This window comes from Equus przewalskii, chromosome 2, assembly GCF_037783145.1.
Source record: "Equus przewalskii isolate Varuska chromosome 2, EquPr2, whole genome shotgun sequence".
In the NCBI taxonomy this organism is placed as follows: Eukaryota; Metazoa; Chordata; class Mammalia; order Perissodactyla; family Equidae; genus Equus; species Equus przewalskii.
The window spans coordinates 29696978-29702152 of record NC_091832.1 but is presented as its reverse complement, the minus strand read 5'-3'; the positions used below and the strand labels follow the sequence as shown (position 1 = coordinate 29702152).

The window sequence follows — 5175 nt, the reverse complement described above, 5'->3', positions numbered from 1 at the left end:
TGCAGGCTTTGGGAGTCACAGAAGTTAAAAGTTCCCAGAAATCACACCCTAGAACTATGTCAATATTATGATGAAATTGCTACCATTTCTGTTTTACAATGACCCCAAAAGCAGCACTTCTGGAACCATCTGTGGAGAAGGACTGGTTTTTAAAAATTTCTAATCTGTCACAGACCAAAACTTTTATAAAATACAAGAAAAATGAGTTACTAGGAAAATAAAATGAAAAAAATTACAAGCCTATTTCTTTATTATGAGACTCAAGACATAAAATTACTCTATCAAATTGCTCATAAGTTCTCAACCCTTAATTTCTGCATCCACTTTGATAGAGAGGAACTTGTCCAGGGTTCTCTGTCGCAGGCACAGATCTAGGACAAACGCATATTCTCCTCGTAAGAGCTAAGTGCTCTCAGACAAATCCCATTTTGGAGATGAGGACTCTGTTGCTCAGAGAAGGTAAGTGGCCTGCCCAAGATCACACAGCTGGTGAGTGGCAGGGCTGGGGTTCAGACCTGGGGCTGTGTGCCTTGTTGCATTCAACCAGCTGGCAAGTGCAGCCCCGTCGGCCCCTTAGCCTTGTCCCTCCTCTTAACACAAGGTCAAGAGCCCTGCAGACGAGGAAATGGAGCTGACGTAAGAGGGGAACTTCCTTGCTCAGGGTCTCGCTGCAAGGGGGCGGCAGAGGCAGCCAGTCTCCAGGTCTGCTTGACACCAGCCTGTGCTCAGTGTTGCCACTCCACCGGGCTCTGTTTGTGCGGAGGACTTCCAGGCCAAGCAGGGCAAGGGAAGGAGGGGCAGGAAGAGGCAGGGGACTCACCAAGTGCTGGCAATTACACGGTGCTTTGTCATTCTTAATTAGCTCAGCAGCTCCATAGCCAGAGACCTCCCTCTGTGGATGCCCAGACTGAGGAGGAGACAGCTGCTGGTCCTCTCCAGGAGGGCAGTCTGGGCTGGTGGGGGCCCTCAGGGCCACCTCCTCCAGCCTCCACAGTTGCTGTTGCTTCTCCAACTGCGGAGGGTCACCCGCTTGCTGGGCACACTCAGAGAACTGGCGGACAGAACTTAAGTCCCTGATGCGTACTGGGCACCTCCTCTGTGCCAGGCACTGGTCAGCGGCTCCAGGGAAGCCTGGGGTGAATGATGCTTCCAGCCTTGATCCTTGAGGCATGCTCAGCTGCTGGGGGAAGCAAATTTATTGTTGTTAGTGTCGCCAAGTGGATTCTGACTCCTAGCGCCCCTGTGTTCAGCAGAGCAGAACCCTGCCCGGTCTTTTTGCACCATCTTCTCACCTTCTGGCGCTGTATCAGACAGCGATCTGCTGCTATGCATAGGGTTTTCATGGCCAAATTTTTCAGAAGAGGGTGGCCAGGTCGTTCTTCCTGGTCTGTCTTAGTCTGGGAGCTCTGCTGAAACCTGTCCACCATGGGGGACCCTGCTGGTACCTGAAATACCAGTGGCATAGCTTTCAGCATCTCAGCAACATGCAGCTGCCACAGTATGACAACCAGCAGGTGGGTATGCAGCTGCCACAGTATGACAACCAGCAGATGGGTGGCGTGGTTCCCTGACCAGGAAACGAAGCTGGGTCCCAGTGATAAGAGTGCTGAATCTTAACCACTAAACCACCAGGGCTGGCTGGGAGGCAGACAGGTTCACCAACAACCATAAAAAATGAATGATAACCAGGGTTACCGTTTTCTGAGCACTTGCCACATGCCAGGCACACGGCAAAGCCTTTCCCATATATCACCCCACAGAAGCCTTACAAAGCCTTCTAAGGCAGGGTCTGTCCCCATTGTACAGATGAGGAAACTGAGGCCCAGTTAGCATAGGTGGAGGATCTGGTTTTAGAGCCCAGGTATGTTCAACTCCAAGGTCAAACCCTTGTTGTGTAGGAGTGTGTGTGTGTGTGTGTGTTGGGGAGGGAAGACAGGTGTGTGGGTGGCTGTGACTGTGGGTTCTGGGGTGGAGGCCAATTAGACGTTCTGGGCAAAGGTGGGGAGGCTGGGGAGTTGAGGAGACCATCTGGCTGGATGTTTCTGGAAGAGGAAGCAGCATGGAAAGGATCTGAGGAGGGAAGGGTTGTGGCTGCTGAGTCAGTGGGACCCAGCAGACAGGAGAGGCCCTGCGGGTTGGGTGAAAGGTCAGAGCCACATCTGAGCAGGAATCCCTGGGGCTTCTGACTCACCAGGGTCCCTGTGGCTCCGGGAGAGGGCTGTCTCAGACCTGGGCCCAAGGAGGGTGAGATGAGGCCAGATCGGGCCAGGCTGGCTCCCATCCCGAGAGCTCCCTTCCCTGGGGACCAGTCAAGAACCATGATAATACTAACCACTCTGTCCTCACTGTCCATCCAGCTAGGAGAGTGCATATATTAGCTTGATTATAGTATACGACATATCTAGCACTTATTATATGCCAGGCGTAATTCTAAAGACGTCCCAAACATTCACTCTTTTAATCCTCACAACCACCTATGAGGCACATCATTTTACAGAAGAGGACACTGAGGCCTGTGGGATTTAAATGATTTGCCTGAGGTCGTGAAGTAAAGAAGTGGCAGAGACGGCGTCCCAGGCTCCAGCATCCCCGTGTTCAGCCCCCATGCCCTGTTAGCGAGGGCAAGAATACACACGCTGCCGGAGAAACTCCCATTTGACAGATGGAGAAACTGAGGTGAGGGGACTGGCTCAGGAAGTGGGGAGGACAGATCACCTGAGGAAATCAGCCTGGGCTTCCGTTGTGGTCCCCTGAGAGCCCGAGTATAGCTGGAGAGAGGCTGAGAGCCCTCGCAGCCCTGGCACCCACTATCCACTGGGGTCCCCCGAGGGTCCAGTGGGAGAGAAGACAGTAAGATTACAATTCTGACACCATTTTCCTAAAGACAAAAGCCAGTTACTCCCATAGGTAGCTTTTCCCTCCCTTTGATTCTATTTTTTTCTTTCCGATTACTAAAGGATATATGATCATTGTAGAAATTTTTACAAAGTTAGATCAGAGAAGCAAAAAAAAAGAGAGAGAAAAAAATCACCTTAAAACTCCTTGAATACTGGTGTATTTTCACGATTTCTTTGTTCCCTCTGATTTTATAAGAACTCAAGATAGGAAGCAAGACTTGGATTCTGGTCCTGGCTTGCTGTGTGACCTTGGGCAAGTCCCTGCCCCTTCTGGGCCTCAGGCCCCTCACCTGTGAAATGAGGGTTTGGATATAGTGACCTCAGAGGAGGCCCCTTACAGCTCTGACCTTCTGTTTTTGTTTCTGTTTCTGGGACTGGCAGAAGGGACACAAGCAGGCTGCCCCTCTGTGGGGGACACATGGCTGACAGCTCCCAGCAAGTCACCTCCGGGAGGATGCAGTGGCCCTGTAAACAGGCTTGGTTGCAGGCACAGCATTCCCAGGCTGCCTGCTTACGAGCCCCATATGGTGGCCCCCGCCAGCTGGACACCACCACTGCCCTTCACCAGCCAGTCCTGGGTGATTGCTTTTCCTTCAAGTTCCAGAATGCTTTCTTGACTGCCCTACGACGCAGCTGGCATGGGGTAAGAGAGCTGGCGGCTCAGCCCTGAGGACTGACTACCCATTGCCATAGCCCTTTGCAGGAGAAGACAGCCTGGTGTGGTGAAAAGCTGGAGAGAGGCGGGGGCGAAGAAGGAAGGAAGGAAAGGAACATTGACTGTATTCCAACTCCATTTGGACCCCTCACTAGGCATTTGGGATTCAGAAATGAATCAGAAAAACTTACTGCCCTTGAAGGACACCAAGTCTAGTGGGGACTAGAAGAGTAGAAGCAGGCAGCAGCCACGCTTGCAATGCTGAAAGCTCAGGCCTGTGGGACCCCACAGGGAGAAGCGTACCGATGGGTGGTAGCTGGGGAAGGCTTCCTGGAGGAGGCAACTTTACAGGGGAAATCTCAAATACAGGACTCAGCCTTTCTACCTCATGATATTTAATCCTTACAGACAGCCCTGTGCAATAGGTCCTGTGGTGCCTTTCCCAAATGAGGCTCAAGAAGGTAAGCTCACAACCACCAAAAGAAGGAAAGTTGGGTTAAAACTCCTGGCCTTCTCTTCTGGCCTGGGGACCCGGGTTTGAGTTTGGTCTCAGCCTCTGCCTTGCAGAGACCCTCAGGGAGTGCCTCTCTCCCAGGCTCGGGCTGTCATCCATAAAGTGGGTCTGTTGCTGGCTGCAGTGCTGTTGGCGGAGCAAAGGACAGAACGGCTGAAAAAGCACTAAGTTCATAACCCCTGAGAGGAATGTCAGCGAGGCCTCCCTGTTGAGCTGGGGACAGCACACCTTGTCCTCCCCCAACAAGGAGCAGGACTCCTGCCTGCTGAGCCGGGAGCACTCCCAGAGGCTGAAGTCACCTTGCTGAGGCACCCCCATCCGGAAGGCAGGCTGTGCTCTCCCTTTGACTCCCTTTGACAAAGCCTGACGGGCAGGATCCTAGAGAGAATCCTAAATCCTGGAGTTAGAACATCTGTGCTTGAGGAATTCTAAAATCCAGACTTCCTCTAAGCACCTCCTAGCAAGCAGGGCAGGGTCCGGGTCAAGGTCATGATGCAGCACCTGGCCCTGCCTGGTTGAAAAGATCACTAGAGATAGGATCAAGACCCAGAGAGGGGAAGGAATTGCCTGAGGTCACACAGCAAGTCAGTGTCAGAGGCAAGGCTTCTTTCCCCACCCTTCAGTGCATAGGGGTGGCCACACCACCTCTGAGGCTACTTAAGAGTGGGGTGGGCAGGGAGCAGCCTGGGTGCCACTGGCTGTGTAAAGTGCCCACTGGTCTTGCAAACTTTTAGACTCCTGTCCCTTTCCCAGAAAAGTTCTAAAACCTCAATCTCTCCTTCTAAGCCTCCCACTGCCCTGGGCATCTCTTTCTGCTTAGACAAGACGCTTCTCTCCGGCCCTCAGTCTCCCCATCTGTAAAAGGGTTTCCAGTACCTTCCAGCAGGGCTGTCTACAAATCCTAGAACAGGTCTTCGCGGCGGGGGGCGGGGACTCTCGGACCCTCACGCTCCTATGGGGTGAGGAATAAGAGGATTGGAGACAGGGAGGAAAAGCGGGGGCGTGTGAGGCTTTCCGCTGACTATCTTAGGGGCGCCCTTTGTTTAGACAGCCTTGGGGAGCGCGGCGCGCCGGTCCCGGGAGCCAGGGCGGGGCGGAGGGGCGTGGCC

At 53.1% G+C, this 5175-nt stretch overlaps 1 long non-coding RNA gene across 1 annotated transcript; it reads right to left on the bottom strand.

The window, feature by feature from the left end:
• Window positions 1–220: 220 nt before the first annotated feature.
• On the bottom strand, window positions 221–1445 carry LOC139081974 (uncharacterized). Its single transcript, XR_011537555.1, has 2 exons — window positions 1293–1445; window positions 221–1180 (listed from the first exon to the last, which is right to left on the bottom strand). It is a non-coding gene; the product is annotated as an uncharacterized lncRNA (long non-coding RNA).
• Between the last annotated feature and the right edge of the window lie 3730 nt (window positions 1446–5175).